The sequence below is a fragment of the Coenobita brevimanus genome, chromosome 77, assembly GCF_032717465.1.
Source record: "Coenobita brevimanus isolate Jiangsu-jjx chromosome 77, ASM3271746v2, whole genome shotgun sequence".
Classification (NCBI taxonomy): Eukaryota; Metazoa; Arthropoda; class Malacostraca; order Decapoda; family Coenobitidae; genus Coenobita; species Coenobita brevimanus.
In genome coordinates, this window is record NC_137030.1 from 21,514,079 (window position 1) to 21,541,662 (window position 27,584).

Genomic DNA, 27,584 nt, shown 5'->3' on the forward strand with positions numbered 1-27,584 from the left:
CAGGGACAATGAGGAGTAGTAATGTGTGTGTGTGTGTGTGTGTGTGTGTGTGTGTGTGTGTGTGTGTGTGTGTGTGTGTGTGTGTGTGTGTGTGTGTGTGTGTGTGAAATAGAATAACTGTGAGTGAAGTAAAGAAGACTGTGTAAGAGCGCGCGAGGAGTGTAAGAGTGAATACGGAAGCAATAACGCCAGGTTTTAGTAGTTCCTTTACCTGGGGCCCCACAACAACAACAACATCAGCCAACACCAAACCGCTTCTAGTGCTGTTACCGTCCCGTTGCAATGCCGCATAAAAGATGCAATTTCGCGTTTTATGAGCAGCTTTTTAGAGTTCAGAATGCCGGCTTTAACGCCAACGATAATCATGTGGGTGTTCAGGCGAGGGGATTCATTTCAGGTCTGTCGTTGTCGGCTGTTTATTGACGTTCGGGAATACCAAATCTCGATCCCGCCGATTTTTGTCATGAGTGGGCCGGCTAAGGCGTTGTGATGCCCGTAAGCGAGTGAAGCTGGACTTTATTGGGGTGTTTGGGAGCTGAGACGAGGTGTTTGGTGTGTGAGAAGGAGGAAGAGAAGGATGAAGAAAGGATAAAAGGGGAGATGGGAAGGAGGGAAGAGTATGAAGAAGACGTGGACGAGGAAGGCGAAGAATGGAGCTAGGAGGTTGGTATAGGGGAGGGAAGGAGGAAAATGAGGAAAGAAATGAGGATGATGGCGAGAAAGGAATGAGGGCCTGCAGGAAGGAGGAACAAGAGGGAGAGAGAAGAAGATAGGAAGAAAATAGATGGAAGGGAAGGGAGAAGAATAAACAGATATTATTTATGTATCTTAAAAACAGAAGTGAACCTTATAATGAACCCCTGTGACACTTCATTTGTAACATTCTTTTAGTCTGAATAGAAGGGACAAGGCTGAAAAAGGAAACAACGAAGAAGCAGAAGGCGCAGTAGAGACTATACTCAGTTTTTTTGATCGAGGCGAAGATGTACTTGACAGATTGGTGATTATTGGCTGAACGCAACATTACTTCATAATCTAGCATTATTAACTGACAACAAATATCTGAGGGGGAAATTTGGGTTAGTAAATATTTTTTGGACATGTTGCATTCAGCCAATCGTCATCAACCTGCCAAGTGCATCTTCGCCTCAATAGAAAAAAGGCGAGTGTTTGTATGATTGTTACCTATAAACTCGGCTCCCTTAGGGTCTATCCCCACATATGATACATATTGTGAATCGGCATGATCCAAGGAGTGTTTTGGTTTATAATTTATTAGGATTAATTGTATGTTGAAAAGTTACGTTAGGTATATTGGCCGAAGGCCCAATCAGCCCTTCGCAGGAGCTAGCCAAAAAAGTCCGCCCTCGGCTAGTATACAGTATATATATATATATATATATATATATACACACACACACACAAGGAGAAAAGATGGAAGGGAAGGGAGGGATGAAACACGTACAGTACTGAGAACCAGCCAATCACAGAGAAGAATATTGCTTAAGAGTCAAGGGGAAAAAGTCAAGGACAAGAAGAGAGAGTGGAAAATGGAAATGGAAAGCGTAAATATAAAAGAATATTCCTGAGGCATCTTTTCTTTTGTGTGTGTGTGTGTGTGTGTGTGTGTGTGTGTGTGTGTGTGTGTCCGACTCTGTGCAAAGGCTTCACAGCCTGCTTCCTAGGCCCAGTAGTCATCCTACATACCATACACCCCTATATGTCACCACTTCAGCGCTAACACCCACCGTTCATACTGAATACATGCTAGGGCTGTCTCATACAGGACCGGTGTATTGGTATTAGCGGGGGTATTTTTACGACATGTCGGCGGGTCTTCTAGTAGATAAGTAAAGTCTGCTTTCATTAAATTCAAATCCATAAACTGTTCCCTGCCCCAGCGGGGATTTGACTTGGGTCCGGTGGGACTGCAGGCCACTTCTCTACCGACTGAGCTACATGCTGGAGCCATTTCTTTTTAATGCTTAGAATACAAAGATACCACTTCTCAAATGAATAAAATCGTCGACAGTAGCAAGAAAAAATGCATTTTAAACAGACCTTGTCTATTCACTTTAACTAGGCGTTAAATTGGCATCTCTCCATCCTGAATACCAAGCTATAAGAAGAGATTACAATTACAACAGTCCTAGTCATGAAGAAGTGCTATGAAGAGGATGTAGAGCAGCAAAATTGTATTATTCTCCCACGAAATAGGGGAAATGAGCCAAAAAATGTCGGAAATCTCTAGCAAGTTAAGGACAATCAACTGGAGAAATTTTAAATCCCAGCAATGCGAAGAGTGTAGCTGTCTGGCCGGAAGAAGAACAAAGATTCCATTTTTCACATTTTGTTGTTTGGGCTATTGGAGATCTACTATAGTTCTGTCACCTTAACTTAGCTCATATTTTCGTCCCTTTGTAGCTTTTTTGCCGCAGCTCAGTGGGAGGAAAAGACAATGCTACAGCTCCACACCCATTCCATAACAAATCTTCGTGACTAACATCATGGTCTAGGGCTTACTTGTTGTTCCAACTCAGTACTCAAGACTGAGAGATGACAATTTTAGACCAAGTTAGAGTAAAATGAGAGTTCTTTTAGTACGATGACGTCTTCAAGTTAATCATACTATCGTCTTCTTCTTCTTCTTCTTCTTCTTCTTCGTCGTCGTCGTCGTCTTCGTCGTCCTCGTTCTCGTCATCGTCATCGTCTTTGTCTTCGTCTTCTCCTCCTCCTTCTCCTCCTTTTTCATCTTTTTACACATGACAGAAGTAGGCCACTCTCACAAATTAAATGCCAATTCGTAGTTGTATGATATGCGATTAGCCTTAGTTATGAGATAGGAATGTCTCCTTGGTTACTAGTAAGATTTATCCTTCAGCCTGACTACACCTGGCCATCAACTAAGCAAACAAGGGGTCACGGGAGGTGAAAACAAAATGACCATAACACCATACGACTTTGTAACATATTCAGCCCTGGTAATGAGGGAGTTGGTAAAGGCTGTATCTAATCCTTCCAGTTCCAAAGTCACCCCTTAGCTAAATAAAATCTTCTGGAGAGAAAGAGAGAGAGAGACGTAGCCATATTCAAGGGGATAAGCTTTTCTAGACGTAAAGTCCCTCTTTTGCTGAATAAAATCGTCTGGCGGCAGCTGAGTTAAAGGTGATAAGAGCTGTCATGTCCTGGGAGAGTTAGGGCATGTGTGGGATTGAGAAATGATTAGATTTTCTTTGTTGGCTGTCCCGGCTGTCTGTCTGTCTGTCTGCCTATCTGTCAGTGTCTGTCTGTCTACCTGTCAGTGTCTGTCTATCTATCTATCTATCTATCTATCTCTCTATCTATCTATCTGTCTGTCTATCTGTCTATTTAACTATCTGTCTATCTAACTATCTGTCTAACTATCTCTCTCTCCCTCTCTCTATCTATCTATCTGTCTGTCTCTGTCTCTGTCTCTCTGTCTGTCTGTCTGTCTGTCTGTCTGTATCTCTCTCTCTCTCTCTCTCTCTCTCCATTTTTTTCTTTGTCCCCTCTTTCCTCTTCTCTCCCTCCCCTCTTCTTCCCACACTTTCCCTCACTGTGTTTATCCAGCCAAGACAGTGAGAGGATCCAATACTCTTTTTCCCATCTTTTATGCTAATTTGTATCCTAAAGTTGCTAATGTCACACCTCAGATACTTAGAGACAATTTATTTTTCCTTTTTATTCAGCTTTCTTATTCACATACAAATTAATCAAAGCAGAAGAGACTGTGTGGATGACGATCTAATTTTTGTTTCCCTTCCCTTTTATAAATCTGGCTCTATCTTCTATCTCATACCCCACTCTCTGTATCTATCTATCAGTCTTTCTATCTATCTATCTATCCATATCTTCGTTATTTGTGTCCCTCTTTTACTCTGAAGCTAAATGAGAAAAATGGAAGACCGTACCATTATTTTCTATTAATTACTGTGAGAGACATCCTGACGTAATTGAACAGAAGCAGGAGAGTGGGTGAGATTCTTTCGCTTGAGAGAGAGAAAGAGAGGGTGCTGAAGTTTGAGATGGTGAGTTTATGGCGAGTTTCTATAGTGTAGGGTTAATAACTGTGCTGAATATCTTATTTCACTCCTTTCACTCCAGGCACCCAGTTTCATTTATTACCGCTGTCTCCAGTCAGTTTTATTCACCTCTGGAGATATGCTTCGGACTGAGGAGGTTAGAAAAGGCCTTCATTTATCCCTTTATTACAACAAGTCTCCCCAAAGATGAATAAAATAGACTGGAGGGTGCAAGAATAAAGAACGTAGCCGGAGTAAAGGGATTAATATAGCGCTCTTCCTCTGACACCTAAAAACCTGTTCCTTCTGCTGACATATTTTAATCTTGCTGCTTTTGCACATGTTTAATCGCTTTCAGCGAGAATTTTCGAACGGGAAGAATTTGATATAACCCTCATCAACCTCTTACAAATGAGAGACAGTCCAAGAAAATCATCTGTAGGAAGCAAGAATAAAACAAGGAATACTTCATCAAATTCAAGGAGTTAAGCGTTTAATTACGAAGATATCGTTATTTATCTATTCATAGCTTTATCTGTATCTACCATTCTATCTGTTTTAACTTAGTATATAAATCTGGTTATTCACTTATCGATGCAGACGATTTTTTTTTTTTTCTACAGTAGAAGGGAGACATAGGATTCTTTTGATGAAGGAGTCGGTGAAAGCTATATCTAACCCTGCCAGTTGGAAATATGTCAAACTGAATAAAAATTATCTGGTGCTAGTAAGAATGAATTAAGCGGGCATCATCGGGTTGAACTTAATAACTGAAATTTAATTACTGTACTGTAGGGTTGTACTGTTCAGAGCTGATAAGGTAATACTCGATCCGCAGTCTAGTTTCCTTTAGTGAAGTTTTCTCATTTCACTTCATTTAGTTTAGTTTAATATAATTTTCCTGTCAAACGTATACACACAGGTTGGGTTAAAATGTTGCAAGTTAAACTGTTTTCGCTGTGTGACGTCTTTTATAATTCATTTTTGTCTGCCTTGGATAATTCGTTCAGCGCAAGAGACCACTGGTAGTGCACCAGTTAATAATGGCGGTATCTAAAACCTCCAGTTGGAAAAGTTTCCCCTCGGGTCATCTGATGGGATGAATGCTCTCGTTGTACCGTTTATTTAGGTTCGAACATGCTTGCTTGCGTCAACTTTGCCCACCTAATGACGGCTCTCCACGCTGCTCGGTCTCTGGCAGCCTCCCTATTCAGTCCCTGGGCTGGGATGCACAAAACTCCGTCGGATGGCAGCCTTAAGGCTGGCCTTATATGAAATATTAAAGGCGGCCCTACGGCTGCCTCTAAGGCCCATGCACGACGACCCGTTGCTTTGTCTTAGGGCTGACTTAAGTTTCGTGCATTGGTCTTAGCTAAGGCTGGCCTTAACTGTAGGGAATGTTTTGGGGGAAATCTAGAGTGTCAGCTGCGACCCTGCCGACCAATCAGACGGCACAACACAAACACTGGGCCAATCACAGACCTTCATGAATCAGCTGGGGGTGAGAGGCGAGTGGAGTGTTTATGTTACCGTCATAGTGGGAAACCAGTCACTGTATAGAACGCCTAGGTAAAGTTCAAGCCAAGATGTAAGATAAAATCATCTGTACAAATTTCCTTGGTATTCTGTAGATTACCGTGTTTATTTTAGGCAACTTGAGAAACGACCAAACTGCAGCAAACCAACAAACTGTGAACTCAGTCATTTGAGTACGTTAGGTTAATTTAGGCTGCGGTTAGTTTTAGGCTGGGATGGTCTGGGCTATGTTTGTTCGATTACGGTAGGTTAGGTTAGAAATTTAGTTAAGTGCTTAACATAACGTTCTTCTAAATTAACCTAACCTAACCTAGCCTAACCTAACCTAACCTAACCTAACCTACATTATCCCAGCCTAACTCCTTGTTATTACATTATACTTTGCCATAAAAATATTAGACATTCTACAGAATACCTATGCATTCTATTAAAGTCCCAGGTTGGGTAAAATATATAAAGTCAGAATGAAATAAACTTATTTTATACTTTGCCAAAAAATGTTGGTCATTCTATAGAATTCCTAGGCGTTCTATACAATACCCTATTTCACACAATGCTGGTAACAAAAACACAACAGTCAAGGATAAGCACATGAATTGCCGGTAATTAATTAAAAATGTCGGGTGCAATGACAAGACGTCCCAATATTACAGTCGTTCTATTTTATGAAGGCAGGTTGGGTGGGGCGCTCTGGGACCTCAGTCTGTTAGCTCTGTTGTCACCTCGTCGCCACACACGTGCTCTCTCTCTCTCTCTCTCTCTCTCTCTCTCTCTCTCTCTCTCTCTCTCTCATATTTATATTAATTACTACTAATTTTATTTTCTTTATTTTCTCTCTTGTTTTCGACTTTTTTTCAACACCACCCCTGAGGTAAAAGTCTTTAGATGCGTTTTTTTTTTTTTTTTTTTTTTTTTTTATAGCTTCCATGGCGGGAGACTGACCGAGTATGACCCGCTCACGCAGGGCTGTCCCTCGTGTCACCACCTGACAACGTCGCAAAAGCAACACTGGCAAGTCTTATGAGATTTATACTATACTACAGCTTTTTTATTGAATTACATCTATACAGAGTGTTTAAAATTCATTTACAAGTAGTTACTAGCTTAAAATAGGAGAGTGAGAGAGAGAGAGAGGTGAACACAAATAATTACACGTGTGTCGGCGGCGATGTGACAACAGAGCTAACAGTGTGAGGTCCCAAATCGCCCCACCCAAACTGCCTTCATAAAATAGAACGACTGTAGTGATGAAGAGCGATACACTCACACAACCTTTAAAACATTAGTAAGATGAGAGGGTTTAGGAGTAAAGAAATTAAATAGCAATATGAATGGGAACTTATTACGTTTGCCTTGTTTTACATAACCATTGTCTAACTTTAAACAAAGTAATCAGCAACCACAATTACCTGGCATAAAAATGTCACCATAGACACCTTGGTTCAGATCTCTGGTGGTTAGAATTAGCCCAGATATTGGCAGCGTGAGTGCTGCCATGATATCTGTAATTACAGCTAATTATCATTTTCTTGCTGTCAAACAACTTGCACAACTTGCGGCTGACAAATACATTTTCTTTGTGATCTGGGGCGTTAATTGGTATTAGGATTCAATCCATTGCTCCAAGCACTTTAGGAAGTTAGGAATAATGATGAATTATCACCAATCCATAATATGGCTGCATGGCATAGTAGAGGGAAAATAAAGACCATAAGAAACACACAAACATCAAGAAAAGGGGGTAGAATGGAAGACAGAAGAGGGCAGTAAGGAAAGAAAGTCTGGAGACAAAAAGGCCTCTTTTAGTTGCCCCTTACAAGCAGGGATACTGGGGATGTATTCTTCCCCTCCCTTCCCGTGGGAACCCAAATACTTCAAAAAATTTATTTATTCTGTGGAAACCCTCGTCTCTGTCCTTCTCAGCAAACCACTGGGCATCTTAATTTTTCTCAGTCATTTTCTGTATAAAGTATCTGTCACACGTGATATTACTTTGCATACACTTGACTCATGAATACCACCCTCCAACAACACTGAAAATTCCTACTAGCGTAGAACCTCTGGGTTGCCAAAAATTGTTGTGTAGGCAAGAATGGCATGGCAGTGTAACGTGACACTCCCAATATGAGGCTCAAGTTCCGTTAAACGAAGGAATTCGCTCCTGCGGAGGCGATATTGTCTCAATACATGTTCATCATTTATGTTACAAGGGGTTCAGTGGCTCCAAGAAACCTCCATTCCCTTCGCAAAGCACGATCTAGTTCACAGACAACCATCAACTCCATGCCGAGGCAAACAATAACAAGTTGGATCCGGTTTGTGCTACCGAGAATATCAAATCGGAGTTACTTTATTTACGGGTCTCAGTACGGTAAGGCTGTTCCGACCCAGCCTCAGCGGTTGAGGCGGCCTTACCAAGGCTTACCCTCCTGTTGGTGCTTCGTGCATGGGCCTTAGCGACCCACGGCCTTAAACTACCCGACTTAAGGCCGTGTGTAGCCTTAAGTCCGTTTGTGAATCCGGGCCCTGATCTCTAAAGCCACACTCCATGACCTCATCAGTTTATATATATATATATATATATATATATATATATATATATATATATATATATATATATATATATATATATATATATATATATATATATATATGATTTCTATTTGCCTCTCGCAACCCTACCCCTGCGTTCACTTTCTTGTTTTCAGCACCCAATCGTCATCCTCCATCCTCTCCATCTTTGTTTGCAGGATGTGGAAACTACGTCAGAGCCTGGAAGACAAGCTGACCGAGGCTACGAACAAAATTAACAGTCTGACCCGAAAAGTAGATGTGCTGGAGGAATTCATTGCGAGTAATGTCGGACACACTGCAGAGGACAATGTCACTGCTAGGCCAACTGCAGTCCAAATTGACCATCCTCCTCTTGCTGTAGTTACTTCTCCCTCCCCGTACAGGATGAGTTCCAGCCAGTGTGGAATGGTGCAAGGCTTGCAAGGAAAAGAAGCATCATTCCAGTAACAACATAAAACAAGTTTCAGATTCTCACAAAAGTAGAGGAAGAGCTCCATGAGGCACGGGTTGTGGGGGACTCAATCATCCGTGGTCAGTTGGTGGAATTTTGCGGCCGGGCAGCCTCTAAACGAAAGCGTTTTTGTATTCCAGGTGCGGGAGTAGATGACGTAACAGAGGCTGTGGATGACGTTTTTGAGAATGCGGAAAATGACAGCCTTGTTATCATTCATACAGGTACCAACGACGTCATGCGAACCCGATCAGAGGAACTGATGGAGAAGTACAGGAAGGTGATCCGATGCTACAAGGAGAAAACTAACCATATTTTAATTTCAGGCATACTACCAAGGATTAATGCAGGGAATGCCTTCTTCAGCAGAGCATTTAGTATTAATAACAGAGTCAAGTCACTTTGCATACAGGAAAGAGTTCAGTTCATCGACACGTGGAACCAATTTTACGAGCAGCATACACTGTTTACGAGCGATGGACTACATCTGAATGCCGTTGGTTCTGCCCGACTCGGTCGTTTGCTTAATGATGCCGTAAATTTTTTCTGGAGAAAAAACAAGCATCACGGGAGGCAAACGTAGATGTCATACGATCTGATAAATCAATAAATAATGGAAGCTCCCCACATCAGAAAGGAAAGCACATTAAAGCAATCCTTGCAAATGCTCGTAGTCTACGTAATTAATTTTATGATTTAGAGGCCCTTGCCTTTACCGAAGATTATGATGTAATTGGAGTAACAGAATCGTGGCTAAATACTGAGCAGAGAGATTTTCTAGCTGAGTTAAATTTACCAGGCTATCACATTTTCAGTTGTGAAAGGAAGAATCGAGCAGGGGGCGGCGTGTTGTTATATGTTAAATCAGGATTTCATCCAGTCGAAATTACCAAGCCATGTATTGAAAACATTGACACTATTTATATTCAGCTTAGAAATTAATATTGTTATAAAATCACTCTTGGGTTAATTTATCGTCCACCAGGTCAGCCACTCAACATCGATAATGAAATCTACAATAAAATTGCCGAACTATCTTGTATGCAAGCACTGTAATATTTGGTGACTTTAATTTACCAGTTCCAAAATGGGGAGAAGCCCTATCCTCACACACAGGGTTAGACATATATACAAATTTGCAAGAAAGTTCTTTGTATCAATTTGTAAATTATCCAACACGTGGAGCTAACATCCTAGATCTTGTCTTAGTTACATCAGAAAATGTAGTGAGTAATGTTATTGTAGGTGAAAAATTTAGTACAGGTGATCATCGCATAGTTACATTTAACATTAAATTCAGTGAAGACAGTGTCAAGGTCAGTTGTGAGAAAGTGCCCGACATTAAGAGAGCAAATTTTAAGAAATTAAAGGCAATTGCAGGTGCAGCTGACTGGCATCCCATTGTCGAAACTTTAGACGTCAATGACGCATGGAGTTACTTTACAGAAACTCTAACAGTGCCATCAAATTATGTATTCCTATGTGCAACAGAAGGCCCGCCAAAAATTCTAAACCCAAATGGTGGAACTCCAGCATTAAACGCTGTTTAGAAGTAAAAAATCTTGCATATAAGAATTATAATACCACAAAGAGTCAAAGTGATAAAAATGAATACAATGCCCTTCGACGAAATGCCAAAAAATTAATTAAATGCAGTAAGAAAAACCTTGAGACACATATTGCAAGTATCAGTAAATCAAATTCCAAAGAATTTTTCAGTTACATAAGAAGCAAAAAGGTAATAACTCCATCAATCAGTCCCTTAGTCACAGATAACGGAGAGCACACTGATGATGAAACTATGATGGCGAAAATTCTTAATATTTTCTTCGCGTCAGTATTTACAACAGAAATATACATACAATTCCTACTGTTTCCCCCATTCCTATAGAAGAGGGCAACGTAATCACTGACATTACAGTCAGCGATCGCGACGTACTGCTTGCAATAAACAGATTAAAAGAGAATAAAGCACCAGGACTGGACAAAATATCACCACGTGTATCGAAGGAACTACAGAATGAAATATCAAAGCCTTTAGCTGAACTTTTTTGCTTATCACTTAAGAACAGTAAGGTGCCACATGAATGGAAGCTTGCTAACGTAACCCCAATATTAAAAAAGGGCAACAGAGCCCAACCATAAAACTACCGCCCAATTAATTTCACATCAGTGGTTTGCAAATTACTTGAAACTATTATCAGAGACAAGTTTGTAAAACACTTAGAAACAAACAATCTCATAAAAGATTCGCATCATGGTTTTCATAATAATCGCTCTTGCCTTACGAATCTGCTGGACTTTTTCAATGATATACTGAACATGTATGACGATACTAAATCTGTTGATGTGGTCTACCTCGATTTTCAAAAGGCTTTTGACAAAGTTCCACACAAAAGACTCCTTCAGAAGCTAAAGGCACATGGTTTCAGTGGCAGTGTTCTCGGGTGGGTAGAAGATTGGCTCACCGGACGAAAGCAAAGAGTTGTAATAAATGTAAAAGAGTCAGACTGGATAAACGTTACAAGTGGAGTGCTGCAGGATTCAGTGTTAGGTCCTATTCTTTTTTTAATATATGTGAATGATATTGACGAAGGATTGTGTTGTAAGATTTCAAAATTTGCTGATGATACTACAATAGGTAACAGAGCAGATACAGTACTGCAAAGACAGGCAATTTAGAGAGATCTTGATCAACTGTTTAACTGGGCCCAAGTCTGGCAAATGGATTTCAATATTGATAAATGCAAAGTGTTAAACATTGGCAATAAAAATGTAAGACCAAGTTACAGCATGAATAATGTCCAGCTTGATAGGGTAAACCATGAAAAAGACTTAGGAGTTATAACAACAAATTATTTGAAACCAAGCAAACAATGTACAGAAGCTGTGAAAAAAGCCAACAAATTGATTGGGTTCAGAGGCAGAGCATTTGAATATAAATCCGATAATATCGTCCTAACTTTGTATAATTCCTTAGTACGCCCGCACTTGGAGTATTGCGTTCAGTTTTGGTTACCGTATTATAAAAAGGATATGGAAAAGCTTGAAAGAGTGCAGCGAAGGATGACAAAAATGATACCTAGATTGAGAAATAAACCGTATGAGGAACGTTTAGAAGCCCTGAATCTCTTTACCCTAACAAAACGGAGGATACGAGGCGATTTAATTCAAGTATTCAAGATATTCAAAGGACATGATAACATGGCTGTCAATAAATACTTCAAAGTTGATCACTCGAACTACACTAGAGGCAATGGGCATAAAATAATTGGCAAACGATTCCAGTCGCATGAAGCTAAGCATTTCTTCTTCAATAGAGTTGTAAATATATGGAATAAATTGCCTTCCAACGTAATAGATTGTAATACAGTACAAACCTTTAAAGGTCGCCTGGATAAGTATTTGGCATCCAACCCCCAGCTTAATATGTTTACTCCTGAATAAAACACTTGTGTATGTATAATTTTCTGTTTTATTTTAATTTAGTTTTTTAGAGCCTGGATCAATTTATTAAATGCAAATATAGTATATGCACAGATAGCTCTGAGTTAATGGTCACTACTCATTCTTTTGACCTGTGATGGGCTGTGGATCACTGAGGGTCCCTGTTAGTCACGTGGCCACCATCGGGATTTTTTTTAATGTACCAGGGGTCACTGCTTCAGGAGGTGACTTGTTTGCTTGTACCGCATGGGAAAGTTCCTAGTCTCAGTGGAATGAATGGAGCTAGGGCCTGATTGACTGCTGCCTACCTTAATAGCACCAGGCAAGGTTGCCACACCACCCCTGAATATCCACACTGTGCACTGTGTAATTTCCACACTGTGTCCACAGACGCCCTGTCAACTCAGCGTAACCGTACAGTGACATGCATTAGTTATTTATTTATTAGATTACTCATTGTACTTTACTACTTTCCCTTTCAGGTTATTCATACTGGTAGCTTATAGATAATGTATTATACAATGTAGCTTTTCCTTTTCAGTTTTTCCTATGAAATTTCCATGTCAATTTTTCCATCCTGCATGGTGGTTTTTCTCACTTTTTCTTGCTAGTTTTGGCTGGAGGGCTTGGAGGCGGGGGGAGCCTTCTTGCTTTACTATGCTTATCCTTCAGCATGTAGAGTTAGATCTTGTAGTCATAGTCTACTCTGTACCAAACAGCCTCGAAAGGACCATAAGGTCTGTTGCTGTTTGCTTTCCTTTGTACTCCTTTGTACTCCACATGCCCAATCCAGCTCCATCTGCCCCTCCTCGTCACGGTACCAGTACATTCCAGTACCATCTTTCCTCTCAACTCTTCAGTCATAAACCTGGGCCCCCCAGGCCTCGCATTCAAGGACGCACTGCACAGTCTTCTATTATTGCCATTTCTGTACGTTTAAGTCTACGAATATCCTCTTCCTTTACTGCTCAGGTCTTACTACCATACAGCATTATGCCCTTAACACATGCCACATACAAAGATCCCTTAGCACGGAGGGAGAGCCCTCTCAGCGTCATGAGAAGAAACAGCTCCTGAACTTCCTCCAACCTCTTCTTACCCTAATCACGGAGTTAGCTCCATCTCCACCTCTAGTGCAGAAGACATTTGATTTATATTAACGCCAGAAAAGCAAATACTCCACTGAACCCTGAAAAAACGAAATCACCTCAGTAACCTTACAATGACCATATAAGATACATGAAGTATCAGTACATAAGAAGATAAATGAGGGAACGAAACTTCGCTAAGACCAATGTCAGATACACCGAAACAGATTTCACGGTGACTTAAAATAAAAGCTGGAAGAAAGAACATGATACCATCGGATTCCTTAACAAACCGAAGAGAAGTAAGAGAAGCACAGGTCGAGAGCCAAGAGTGAACACACTCCAGCTGTGTTGCTATTTCCCCCATGTGAACTTCTGTCAGGCACTGTGACACCAAAACACAGCGAGTCCCCATACTTAGTTAGTTCGCTGGATTTAGCTATTTCAGCGAAGCTTCAAAACAACGAATTTATATTCCATTATCTGGGTTATTAACAACACTCCTATCAACAGGAGTGTATGGAAAATGTGTGATACTTCTCCCCTTAAGAATGAAGTCACAAACGAAGCACCAGGTTACACTGACTTCATTGACAAGCGGTTCTTGATAGATTTTCGGGGAAAAGAGCATCAGGTAACACGTTTTCCTTCCCTTTTATGTGACTGATTACCATAATTAATGGCTGAAGAGGTAAGGGCCATCTCATTAACCGTTCATTATGATTCTTCATCTTACCTAATTAAATGTTAATGGATTATGGTCAGTACATACTTTCACTGGAAATTCACTGTCTTCCAAATGGCATCTAACTTGTCTAAAGTCTGGATTAAGAACAAACATCCTTTTTCAGTGGTTGAATGAGACTGCTGAGCAATGCTGAACTTAGATAAGAAATAGTCTACGGGATGGAGGTTGAGAATGTCTTGGTCCGGTTGTAGAAGGACAGCGGCAGCCCCACATATCAGTGGCACCCACTCTGAGCTAGAAGGGTTGGAAATGGTCTGGTGCTCGTGGTACAGGATACTTTGACAGGAATACCTGGATATGGTCGAATGCTTCCTGATACTCTACAGTCCACTGACACGGCAGCTTAGGGCTTAGGAGACTTGTAATGGGTGCTATTACTATTGAGGAATTTAAGCCAAAGCAGTGCTAGAACCCCGCCATGCCCAAGAACAGCCTGTGGGAATTCCGTGATGTGGGTCTGGGATAATCAATGATGGCATCAACATTCACCGTTATTGGCTTCGTCTGTCCTTGACCCACTTCATGTCCAATGTAGGTCACCGTAGTTAGTCCAAAGTCATTCTTCCGGAGGTTCATGGTTAGGCCTGCTTTGTCCGACCATTTAAACCAACTTGTAAGTCTAATCTTCCCAATATTCAGCTATAACACTGATTCATCAAGATAAGCATACACTCCATCCACTTCCCTGATGACAAAATTAATGATGCACTGAAATGCACTCGGGACATTATGCATACCGAATGGAATCATCAAGTACCAATGCACACTATCTGTTGTTACAAAAACAGATATTTCCTTTCCATTATCAGCGTGTGGAATTTGATAGTACCCCCTCTGAAGATCAATTTTTGTTCCTTGTTTTGCATGAACAACAGTTTCAGCAACGTGATATAACCTTGGCAGATGATAAGAGTCAACTTGAGTAATCATGTTGACCTTCTTGTAGTTCATACAGAGGAGATCCGATGCGTCAAGTTTGGAGACCTGTAGACACAATGATGCCCAGGGGCTGCGAGACTGTTCTTCAGAAGATACTCCACTGCCTGTCGCATCCATTTCCTCTTATCTGGACTAATTCGGTAGGGAGATAGCTTTATGGGTGTAGCACAATACACCAAGAGAACGCCATCCTCCACAACAGTACACAACCCAGGAACATATCTGCATATATGTGGATAATTCTGAAGTACTCTATGTACAGTTGAACACAGAAATTGGTACCACACCTCACATCAGGGCAACGCAGCCTGTCCATCTTTACTGTGCGACGAGTACATGTAGTTAACTCCGCCCACCAGTTCACAGTCCAGACTCATGGGACTGTTTCGATGAAGGCTTCACACAGACACAAGAAGCGATTTATTTAATTGCCAATGTAATTTCAAGTATATCAGCTGTATCTTTGTTGAAATAAACTGTTTACACTATACTTCCTTTATACTGTTAGGTCTGTTAGATAAGGGAAGCAGTATATGTCGCTCTATTTGTGTAGCTACACACACACCACAAAGCCAGCCAGGAGACAGAGGGTGTGTGCTGGGCAATCCCCATGCCCTGTCTTCTCCCCTTACTATTTTTTAATCAGCCCATACCCCACTGACCGGGCTAATGTATTGCCCGGCCTGCGCTATAGGTGCAGGAAATCTGTAAACGAACGAAGAAACGTGTAGCTGCACACACACACACACACACACACACACACACACACACACACACACACACACACACACACACACACACACACACACACACACACACACACACACACACACACCAGGATGTTGTGCGAAACACTGATGCTTAACCGAGGTGTTGTCGTCACCGTTACAGCTTCGAAGGGTCAGAGTTTAGTTGGTCACGCAATGAATAGGAGAGACAGTAATCTATTGGAGCAAAGTCGTATTATCACCCTACGTGATAATGGTGTGTCGATACGGGCTATCGCTCATGAAGCTGATGTATCTACCAGGACTGTGCAGCAACGGATACGAAGGTGGAAGGAGAGTGGCAACTTAAATGACTTGGTTGAGTTTATGTTGCAGGACACGGGTGTCAATTCCTTTTATTTCTGCATGTATCCCAGCACCACTGCTGGTAAGGTGTTGAGAATACCTACGAATTCATTCTAATGTGCCCGATTGACAGCAGGTAAAACGTCACTGAGACACGCAGTTGCTGTCCACATCTCGTACGATGAGCAGTTGCCTACGTGTGGTGTTAATTGACTTCTAAGCTGTTCGTGGTGCAGAGATAACGAGGTATTCTCCAAAATGTTTATATTATAATGTGGCAATACACGTAATTTATACAGATACAGACCATACCATACATGATAATTGATAAAAGAATACGAAACTGTAATTTAATTGATAGCACGTTAAAGCCACTGTAAATGTTATGAATAGTGGCTTACGAATGTTAAAACCTAACAGGAAGTCGCAATAATTATCGTAGCTTCACTGGGCTTTAGTATGCTTCTTGCAAAAGGGATACAAAGTTATTAAAACATCATGATATAAATATTCCAAACGACTTTGGCCTTACTATACGTAATTTAACAAACCGATATGTTGTCACTCCAGGAGTAAGTTCAAATTGCACAACCAAGGATACAGTATACTCTGTATATTTTCATCTCAGCGAGGTCGGGTGCCCCTTGGGTAACTTCTCCAGAGAAGGATAATGCTATTGTCGCTGCGGCTACAGAAGACCCCGTAACCAACGCAGTGGCCATTCGTGATAACCTACACCTGGAGGTTTCAGTAATGACCGTCAGACGCAAACTTCATAATGCAGGTATACATCACGACTCCTGCGACGAAGGAGATCTTGACGGACCGACACAAGGCAGGAAGGCTGGAGTTTGCTCAACGTCATGCTGATCAAGGCATGGATTTCTGGGGCCGGGTTGTGTTCACGGACGAGAAATGTTTTTCGTCCACCACGCATGGCTAGCTTCACTGTTGGCGGCGAAATAAGACACGGTAAGATGACTCTAATTACGTAGTCTCTATAAATTTGGTCCTCATTGATGCATCATGGCTTGTTTCTTTCGACATATGTAACTGGATATGCTAGCTTCCTTATACATGTGTTTCATAATACTGTGGAGGGTGTCCTGTGTGTGTGTGTGTGTGTGTGTGTGTGTATCTATCTCTCTGTCTCTCTATATCTCTTTCTTTATCTACCTATATCTCTATCTCTATCTATCTATCTATTTATCTATCTCTATCTATCTATTTATCTATCTATCTATCTACATATATATATATATCCATCCATCCATCCATCATCCAATCCTACATTGCCACATGAGGAGCGTAGGAGTCCGGGGCTAGGCAGTTGGTCCTGACATTTAAAATGAGAGTTACCAACCTCACTCATCCCTGAGTGGCATTACGTGAGTAATAAACCCCAACCATCCCTTGGATATAAACCTTCACCGGCTCAATCCGATTGGAGCACAATAATTACCCACTAAACTACCAGGCGCCAAAATTTGGTTATATGGTTACCACCCAGCGTAGTAAATGGTTTCCTGGTGTACAGGAAACCATTTGGCTTGTCACTTAGTGTAGAGTCACCCACGGGCAGAAGGAAGAGGGAAGAATGAAGGAATGAAAGACAGAAGAGGGAGTGTAAAGTCACCCGTAGGCAGAAGGACGGGGAAAGAATGAAGGAAAGAAAGATAGATGAAGATGGAAGGAAAGAAGGATGGACGAGAGGACAGGGCAGACACCCGAGAGCAGCACTACATTGACTTGAGTGGATGGTGAGCGCCCCCATCTACCACAAAATATATATATATATATATATATATATATATATATATATATATATATATATATATATATATATATATATATATATATACCGATTCCCTATTATTTTATAATTACACATTGGTTTCTTACTCAGATACGACCCCGCAAACATTGTTCAGGTAGCCCGTTCCGGTCATACCACCTGCAGTGGATGGGGTTGGGTGTCACTACATGGCATGGGGGACGTCTTCCACATTGAGGGACGAATTACAGCAGCAAAATATGTGGAGCTGTTACAAACCTTCATGCTTTCTCTTAGGGAGAAAGATTACCTTTTCCCAGAGGGACCAATTTTATTCACGCATGACAGGTGCCCCATTCACGCCGTTCATCATGTTAAAGAGTGGTTTCAGGAACAAGATAACATTCAACTTCTTGACTGGCCAAGCAAAGGAGCTGATATAAATGTTACTGAACATGTATGGGCTCAAATGGTTAATACCTGGAGCGAACGCCTCAGCAACTCATGGATCACGTCAACGCCCAGTGGGAAATTTGCAGAAATAGACCTGAACAGATCCGCACCCTTGTATATTCCATGCCTGACAGACTGAGGGATGTTATTGAGAAAGGAGGTGGATAAACGCAATATTAGTATTACAATTAAAGGCTGCATTTTGTTTCACTTAACCGCTGTAGTTACATAGGATTTTCTCGGGAATTAACTAACTCTTACTGTATGTATAAAAGTTATGTAAACCTTTTCACGAATATTAAATATGTTTCACCCGCATTATGAGGTACAGATTGTCACCCTTCATATGATCATATTCAATAGACGTCTTGATTCGGTTCACACTGTCCCGTAAAGAGTCTTGACTGTGTGAACTGGTGGGCGGGGCTAAACACAAGTACTCGCCGCGCAGTAAGGATGAACCGGCTGCGTTGCCCTGATGTGAATTGTGGTACCAATATCTGTGTTCAACTGTACATAATTTCTTTGAGACTGGTTTAGATGCATTAGTTTGTCCTCTAACTGTTCCAAAACTCTGTGTTTTCAGTAGGAAGCTCATACTCAGTAGGACCTAAACATGAGTTATCTACAAGAGTCAGACGTTGTACCTGGACAGCTTCAGCTAATGAAAGGCTTACATGCTAAGCACTCTGTGCAGTCTGCCTCTGCATTTTTAATGTACAGTAGTACTCCTTTAACAAACTGGTATGAACTTTATTTTTCACTCTCTGTCAGATGTTGGAAATGATGTAGTTTACATTATCTCTCCTCGTTTTAATGTCATATGGTCCAGAACATTTCGTATTTAAAGGGCTGCCTTAAACTGGCAACAGAACTAAACTTATCACCAGGCGCAAAATATCTTACTTTACTTTGTCACAATGACTTTTCATTCTGGCTTGACTAATTTGCAGATTAAATCTAGCAAGCGCATGAACTTTGGTCATTGTATTTTTCAGTTTATCCAACTACTAAGCAACAGACTGGGACTTGACTGCTCTAGTAGGAACCATGTTTCCTACTGAACTTTCAGAGGACTCTGCACTACCCAACCAACATTACTGGAAGGACGTAACACCTTATGATTCATGCTTGTTGTCTCACAAGACAAACAAACAGAAATAACATGCTTCCATCCCAGTCTGACTGGGCTTCCATGCAATAATTAAGCATCATTTGTTTCACCATCTGGTGAAAAAGTACCAGTTCTCCTTGAGACTCAGGCTAACAGGCCGTGGATTGGTACTGCTCAGGCCTAAGCTTCTTCATTAACTTTGAAAACCGTTCTGATGAGAACTTTGTGTCCCAGTCAGAGTGAATTATCTTTAGAATTTCAAAAAGAGTGGAGAGTATAGTTAAAGCATTGGTTACAGTCTTAACGATGATATTTCGAAGAGGTATAGCCTCTGGATATCTGGTGGTAGAGCACATAATCGTAAGAATATATTTGTCACCTTTCTTAGTCCAAAGAAATGGTCTGACGTAGTCCACGATCACCTTACTGAAGGGCTCTTTTACTAATGGAATGAGCTGCAATGAAGCTGGGGGTATAGGGCAGTTATGTTTGCCCATGACCTGACATGTGACAAGTTTTAATGTAATCCGAGACATCTTTTCTTCTACGGCCAGAAGAATCATTCAAGAATCCTATGCTAGGTTTTGTGAACGACCGGGTGACCATGGAAACCGTCATGTGCATGTGGAATAATTATTGCCTAAATGCAAATGGAACCCAAATTTGCCTTGTTAATGTCCAATTCTCCAACATAGCACCTTAGGGCCTATACTTCCTCATCAGAACTCTTTCCTGAAGAAAGTGCTCAAGTTATCAGCACTTTTCTCTCTAGCTCTGTCCATCAATTTACCAGGAGTTGGGTCATTTCTCTTAGCTGCCACTAAGTTCTCCATCCTGATGGGAAAGTTATTGTAATTTTCATTTGGTGGAGAAACACTGAAGTCTACAGCAGGTTCAGGTAAAATATTCTTGGCCTGGGATTGGGTTGTTTCAGCACAGCCTGAAGTAAACTGGGATATTCTTTTTCAAGATCTAAGGGAGGACTAAACTGATATAGGTTTACTTACCACTACAGGATCAGGAACGACATAGGTCGTTACCCAACAACAAACGATCTTCTGTCATAGGAAGAGGTTGCTTGTTAACTGTAACAATGACTGGACCTGTCACAAGATCACATTCAAGATTTATTTAAGCCAGTGACACATTAAGGTATCCTGGCCAGTCTTTACATGTTCTCCATTACAGAAGTTTTCTACTCCTGGAATCACACTGTTTACAAAGACTTTTTATGAGTAGATCCAGTGTCTGAATATAGTTATGGGTGTCAGTTATGGGTGTCTTCTGCTCATCGTTGCTGAGGAACACCTTAACTGAAAATTTAAATTCCTGAAATGGATCTCCAGTAATATCTCCTCCAGGGGCATAACTACGTACAGGTATTTTTTTCAGACTAACTGTAATTACCCTTTGAGTCATAAATCTCATTTGAATACTTAGCTGTGGCCTTATTTGTGTTCCCTTTGGGTTGAATGAGGGGTTAAATTTTACAGACTGATGACAACGCTTAAGACATGCCATAATTTTGTGCCCTGACTCCTTACAGTATGAACAAACCTCTTCAAATTTAGTGTTAGATTCACAAGTGGGTGAACTTATAGAGTACTTAGGAACCATACCATCCTGAGCTTTTATGGGAAATCATAGAGCAAAAGTTTATATCTTTTACTCTCAACTTTTACACGGTAACGGTGTATCAGAGTATATTAATCAGCCTTAACAGCAGCATTTTGTAGCTGTGTTATCTCCCTATCCTCTATATGTTGCTTTAACTCTATCGATTTTTTTTTAAATTCTTCCAAGACCTAATTTCCTCTACTTGTCAAAACTGTCTATCTGGCTAGCACTCAACCATCTGTTAAAAGCTCCCTGCTTGTCATTGGCAAACTTAACATAAGAGATACCAGGAGTCTGTCAATTCTGAATCCCTGCCGGCATCCTTCTACAGTCAGTTCATATGCTGTCTTTAACAGATCGTCTTACCAAGTCAGTCTTTCGAGTCATCAACCGAGAGTTTTGCAAAGGCATGAGCTGCCTTACAAGTCAGTACAATCTGAAGCAAGATGGTCCAATATTCTCAAGGCCAAGCAAGTGTTGTGGCAGTCTTTCAGACTACCTGAAGAAAGGTTTCAGGATCCTTTTTACAAAAACAAGGGACCTTAGCTACATCAACTTCGTAAAGTCGAGAGCTGGAGAGGTTAGATGTGATATTCCTATTTCTGAATTTCGCTTACTTCAGTCCAGTTTTCAGTTTTAATGTTTGTTACCGAAACTCATTTTTGTTCTCGTTCTGTATTACGTTTACGAGTATCTGTACTTAAGTCACCTACTGATTCTTGTTCTCATTCTCTGTACTTAATCTCTGTACTGAGAAATCTCTGTACTTCAATCACCAATTGCTCCTTCAGGAAGGATATCTGAAGCAACTGGTTTCTTTATTACCAGTGTCTTAATTTCATGTTTCTTCATACCGGGAGCAATTTCTACCTGAAAATTCATGGCCAATGCTTTCGAGTCATCCTTCTTCGAAGATGCTCTAAGTAATCCGTAAAGGGTTGGGTCCCTTACAAAGTCAGACATTGTGGCAAATGCCAAGGCCGAGTCAGTTAGGTAAATATGTAATGAGTGAGATGAGTAACGAGTGCTCGTTAACCTGGATAAGCCAGAAAAGAGTTAACACAGGTGATGAAATTACGTTATGTCGGGTGAGTGTGCCTTTTTCTCTTTTATCAGCATAAAATGAGAGGCCGTCGATTACTACGGTTGCTCCAATGTAGGAACGATAAGGAAAGGATTAAGGAGGAGTTCGCTAAAGGTAAAGGGGCTTTCACACATTCAGGAGTCGGACGATGAATCATTGCGAGTTGCTACTCTTGAGACACTCTGCACCCTGCTCCTGACAAGTCCTCTATAGTCCTACGGAATCTCGGCACTGTCACCGGACTCCTCGCGCCCTCCTGATGTTTTAGACATGTTCAAAATTTTTCGAGAACAGCTATGATTGTTTTTAAAACTCCTAGCGCGTACCTAAGGCGTTCGTGACTACTCTTAGCGACTCACAGCAACTCTTAACGGATTCTTATATCAAAAAACGATTGCGAGTTGCTAAGAATCGTTATGAGTACTAAGAGTAAGTAACTAAGAGTTGTAACTAAGAGTAGCTAGGAGTCACTAGGAGTTGGTAAGAGCAGCAAGGAGTCTTCCAAGAGTCGGTAGGAGTTTCACAGGAGTGCTCAAAAGTTTCGTTTCGTTTCATCCACGAGTTACGAAGAGTAGCTAGAAGTTATTTATGAGTCGCTACGAATATGCCAAGAGCATGGTAAAAGTTTGGTAGGAGTCACTGCAAGTTTGCTGGTAGTCGGTGACTATTGGTTTTGAGGTTTCAGTCGCCAGGTAGAGTGATGGCCAACCTCAACACATGTGACAGTGACTTCCTCCAGAAGGTGTCCTGCTTCTCGATACCGGAACCAACCCTTTCCAGTAGTTCCATGAATATGTTGCCATCCACTCGAAGAAAATTCCTGATTTAAACTCTTCAGTATGTTTCTCGTACTGGCCGTACATAATTATGACGTCGTAGCAGCTATAACCTGCTTCAAAGGATTCTTCTCTTTTGTTTCCTTTTCTTCTTCTCAAGTAACAGCCTACATAATGCAACTTTGATGTCGGCCGCTTCACATGCCAAATCCACCTGCAGCTTCAGTAGTTTCAATTCGTGGGCACCCCCGGCCATGGTCGTTGAGGATATATAGGTCTATGCTGAATGCAAGCTCGTTGTTGAATGAGTAGTCCACCTGCATCACATCCTATATATATTCTCTCTTGACAGACTCGCATCAAATTCTTAATGGTCGTAGGGCACTCGTAACTACTCTGATGGGGGTCTTAGCTACTAGTTACTCTTGGCTACTCATGGCTACTCGTAGACCTTTTTGGACCATTTTGTTCGGCAATGCGTAGTGACTCTTAGCTACTCATAGTGCCGCCCTAGGGAACTCGTAGCAATGCTTAAGCTATGCATAGCTACTTGTAGTGTCCATCTGGCGCACTCCTTGATTGCTGGATTCTTGGCCAAACTGACAAGAATCGCGAGGAGTTTGAACTCTTGGCGACTCCTCGTCCGACTCCTGAACGTGTAAAAGCCCCTTAAGCTATTAAGGTGGCTTGATTTAACAAGTCTCGCTACAGAACTGTGATGAGAGGAGAATGGAAAACTACGAGATACACCGGAGTATTGTCTGATAAGCATTGACTAAGGATCACTATTTACTGTTGTTGAAGTATTAGTAAAAGCGAATAATTTCGTTTCCCTTGTCTGGGCACCCATTATGTTACCCACACAAGTTATGACCGGTCCCCGAGGCCAGAAAATTCTCTCAAATCAATAAAGGTAAACTATAACTGGAAGTTGTCAGCATAAAAAAAAAAATAAGCAGATGACATTTGATTTATATTTAAGAAACACTACTGAATTACCTCAGCAACATCGAAACGGCAATTAAAAGAACATCAAGTATCAGTACAAGAGAAGATTTCAAAGGGAATGAAACTTCGCTATGATCAATGTCAGAATCACCCATACAGACTTCACAGCTACTTACAATAAAGGTTGGAAGAAAGAGTATGATACCACCGTATTCCTTAATATACCCAAGAGATGTAAGAGACGCGCAGGTCCAGAGCCGAGTGTGAACTCACTCCGGTTGTGCGGTACTATTTTCCCGAGAGAACTTCGGCACAGTGACACTACAACACAGCAAGTCTTCATATTTTATTAGTTCCCTGGATTTAGCTATTTCAGCCATGTTTCAAAACAATGAATTTGTATTCACTAATCTAGGTTAACAATACCCCTATCATCAAGAGTGTAAGGAAAATGTTATTACATATATATATATATATATATATATATATATATATATATATATATATATATATATATATATATATATATCATCACCATCAGCCATAACTAGTTCACTGTTGAACGAAGGCCTCCTCCAACCTTTTCCACGAATTCCTTGACTGAGCCTATCTTTGCCACGTTTTCCCTGTAAATTTCTCTATCTCATCTCCCCATCTCCTGTCTGGCCTTTTTCTGCTACACTTACAATCTCTTGGTGTCCGGTCAGTCAGCCTCTTGCTCCATCATTTATCCCTTATTCTTGCTATATGGCCTGCCCACCTCCATTTCTTTTCTTTTATAACTTCTATAATATCATTGACTTTAGTCTGCTGTCTTACCCAAGTTGATCTTTTCCTGTCTCTTAAAGATGTTCCCACCATTGACCTTTCCAGTGCTCTCTGAGAACGGATTAATTTATTTTCCATTGATTTTTGTCAGTTTCCAGGTCTCACAACCATACGTCATGGCTGGAATTATACATTCGTTATATACTTTCGTTTCATACAAACTGGCAAGCTACTTTTCATAATATCTCTATGTTTACCGAAAGCTTTCCATCCAATTATAATGCGTCTTTTTATTTCGCTATCGTGATCTTTCATTAATTTTAGTATTTGTCCCAAGTAGCTGCACTCCTCAACTTCTTCAAGAATTTCATCGCTTATTCTGATTACGCTCTTTGGTGTTTGTGGATTAAACATTACTTTAGTTTTACTCCGGTTCATCTTCAGTCCCACTTTCAGACTTTCTCTGCTCAGGTCATTTAACATTTCTTGCAATGCCTTCGCTGTTTCCGAGCTTAGGACAATGTCATCTGCAAATCTTAAATGGTTTAGCTTTTCTCCATCTATGTTCACTCCTTTGTTTTCCCAGTCTAGCTTTCTGAAAATACTTTCTAGTCATGCTGTAAATAATGTTGGTGAAATTGTATCTCCCTGACGAAAGCCTTCTCAATCTTAATTTTTTCCGAGTCATGTAATTTAACTGTAGCAGTTCCCTCTTTATATATGTTTTCGAGCAGTTTTACAATGTTCTCATTCACTACTTGTCCTCGCAATGAATTTATAATTACTATGTGCTCCACTGAATTAAAAGCCTTTTCGTAATCAACAAAACCTAAGCACAGTGGTATATTATATTCTGTAGTTTTCTCAATTAGCTGATTCATTGTGTGTAGATGATCAGTGGTCGAATACCCTCTTCGGAATCCTGCGTGTTCACGAGGTTGGTTTTCCTCCAAAATTTTTGTTAAATTGTTCATAAGGACTTTAGTGAAGAGTTTGTAAATGACTGTTAATAAGCTAATGGGTAGATAGTTACTAAGATCTTTTGAGTCACCTTTTTTGTAGAGTAAACTAACTATTGCATTGCACCATGTTTTGGGAAATTTCTTCTGTTTTATACAGAGTAAATAAGTGAGCAAGAAAATTTTCTACTTCTACTCCTGCATGCAACAGTAAATCTGTTACTATCCCACCTTCTCCCGGACCCTTCCCTCTTTTCATATTTTTAAGAGAAATATTTACTTAGTCTGGTGTTACCTCAGGTATTTCACTTGTGTCAACTGAAAAGTTAGCTATTGGTACTACGGTCTTTGATGCATACAGTTCTTTGTAAAATTCAACTCTCTTCACTATCTTATCTCTGCATTTAATGATTTCACCTTTTTTTTTCTTTCAGTGATGTCATTTGTTGCTTTGCTATTGCCATTTTACTTCAGACTTTTTCCATTTTTGATGGATTCTTTGATCTGGTCTATGTTTCCTTCTTTTTTCTTCTCTTTGTCTTTTGTTGATAAACTTATTTAATTCCGCTCGTTCTATTTCGTCTTTCTTTGTTTTTACTTTCATGTCCTTTCGTTTTTTCGTAAGCTCGAGTGTCTTTTCTGAATATTTCTTGGCTTTGGTTGTATTAGGTTTTCCTACTACCTCCGCTGATTCTCTTAGCACTTTTGTTAGTCTGTCATTCAGCTCCTCAATATCGCATTCAACATTACTTAGAGCCTGAAATCTAATCCTTATTTCCAACTGAAAGGCTGCTTTGTTTTCGTTTACTATTATTGGGCATATCTTTTTATCTTTAATCATCTTCTTTCTTTCACTTTTGAAATTGAATCTGGCTGTGCAACCCATCATTCTACGGTCACTTTCTATATTTACCTTATTTTTGTGTATGTGTGTTCGACTCTGGGCATTGGCTTCACAGCCTGCCATCAAGGCCCAGCAGTCCTCCTACATACCATACACCTCTACATGTCACCACTTCGGCGCTAACAACCACCGTCCATATTGAATACATGCTAGGGCTGTCTCATACAGGACTGGTGTATTGGTATTAGCGGGGATATTTTTACGGCATGTTGGCGGGTCTTCTGGTAGATCAGTATAGCCTGATTTAATGAAATTCAAATCCTTAAACTGTTCCCCGCCCCAGCGGGGATCTGAACCTAGGTCCGTTAGAACTGCAGGCCACCTCTCTACCGATTGAGCCACGCCTTTGTTGATAACATTTGTGATCGTGTTATTCTTATCTACTATAAAGAAGTCAATTTCATTCTTTGTTTCTCCATTTGAGCTTCTGCAGGTCCACTTTCTCCCTGTTCTTTTGTGGAAGAATGTGTTCATTATTCTTATGTTAAATATTTCAGTAAAATTTACCAGCATTTCTCCTTTCATTCCTTTCTCCCACTCCAAATTTTCCCATACATGCTTCTCCATTTCTCGACTTCCCAACTTTTGCATTGAAGTCTCCCTTGAGTATAGTATATGTTGTCTCTTCTTTCAGGAAACCAGTGGGATTGTCACTCAGTGTAAAGCCACCCCTAGACAGAAGGAAGAGGAAAGAATCTATCTATCTATCTATCTATAGCCCGACACCCTAATCCCGCAAACGGTGGCCACAGACAAAATGGCTCCAAGTCGCTCTGTCACCCACCATTTGACTACCCTCCCCCTTACTCACTCCCCCCTTCCTCATATACCTCTCAACTCCATCCCTCCACCTCATCCTCGGTCTACCCTTCCCTCCCCCTCCCTGCACCTCACCTACATACACCCACTTAGTCAGTCCTTCATTCTTCATTCTCTCAGCATGTCCAAACCACCTCAGTGCATTCTCCTAATCTCAGTCACATCCACATCCACCCCACAACGTTCCTTCACTTCTTCATTTGTCAACCTGTCCCTTCATGTCACTCCACAGGCTCCTCTCATGTAATTCATTTCCACTGCTCTCACTCTTGACTTGTTTCCCTCTTGCAAGGTCCACGCCTTGCTTCCATACGTCAGGGTAGAGATCACAATACTATCATCCAGTGACTTCTTAACTTCCATACTCATCTCCCTATATCTCATCACTGCTTTCAGTGAACCAACAACCTTCCTTTCCTGCTGTACCCTTTCATGCACTTCATCCCCCAAAGTTCCATCTTTACTCATC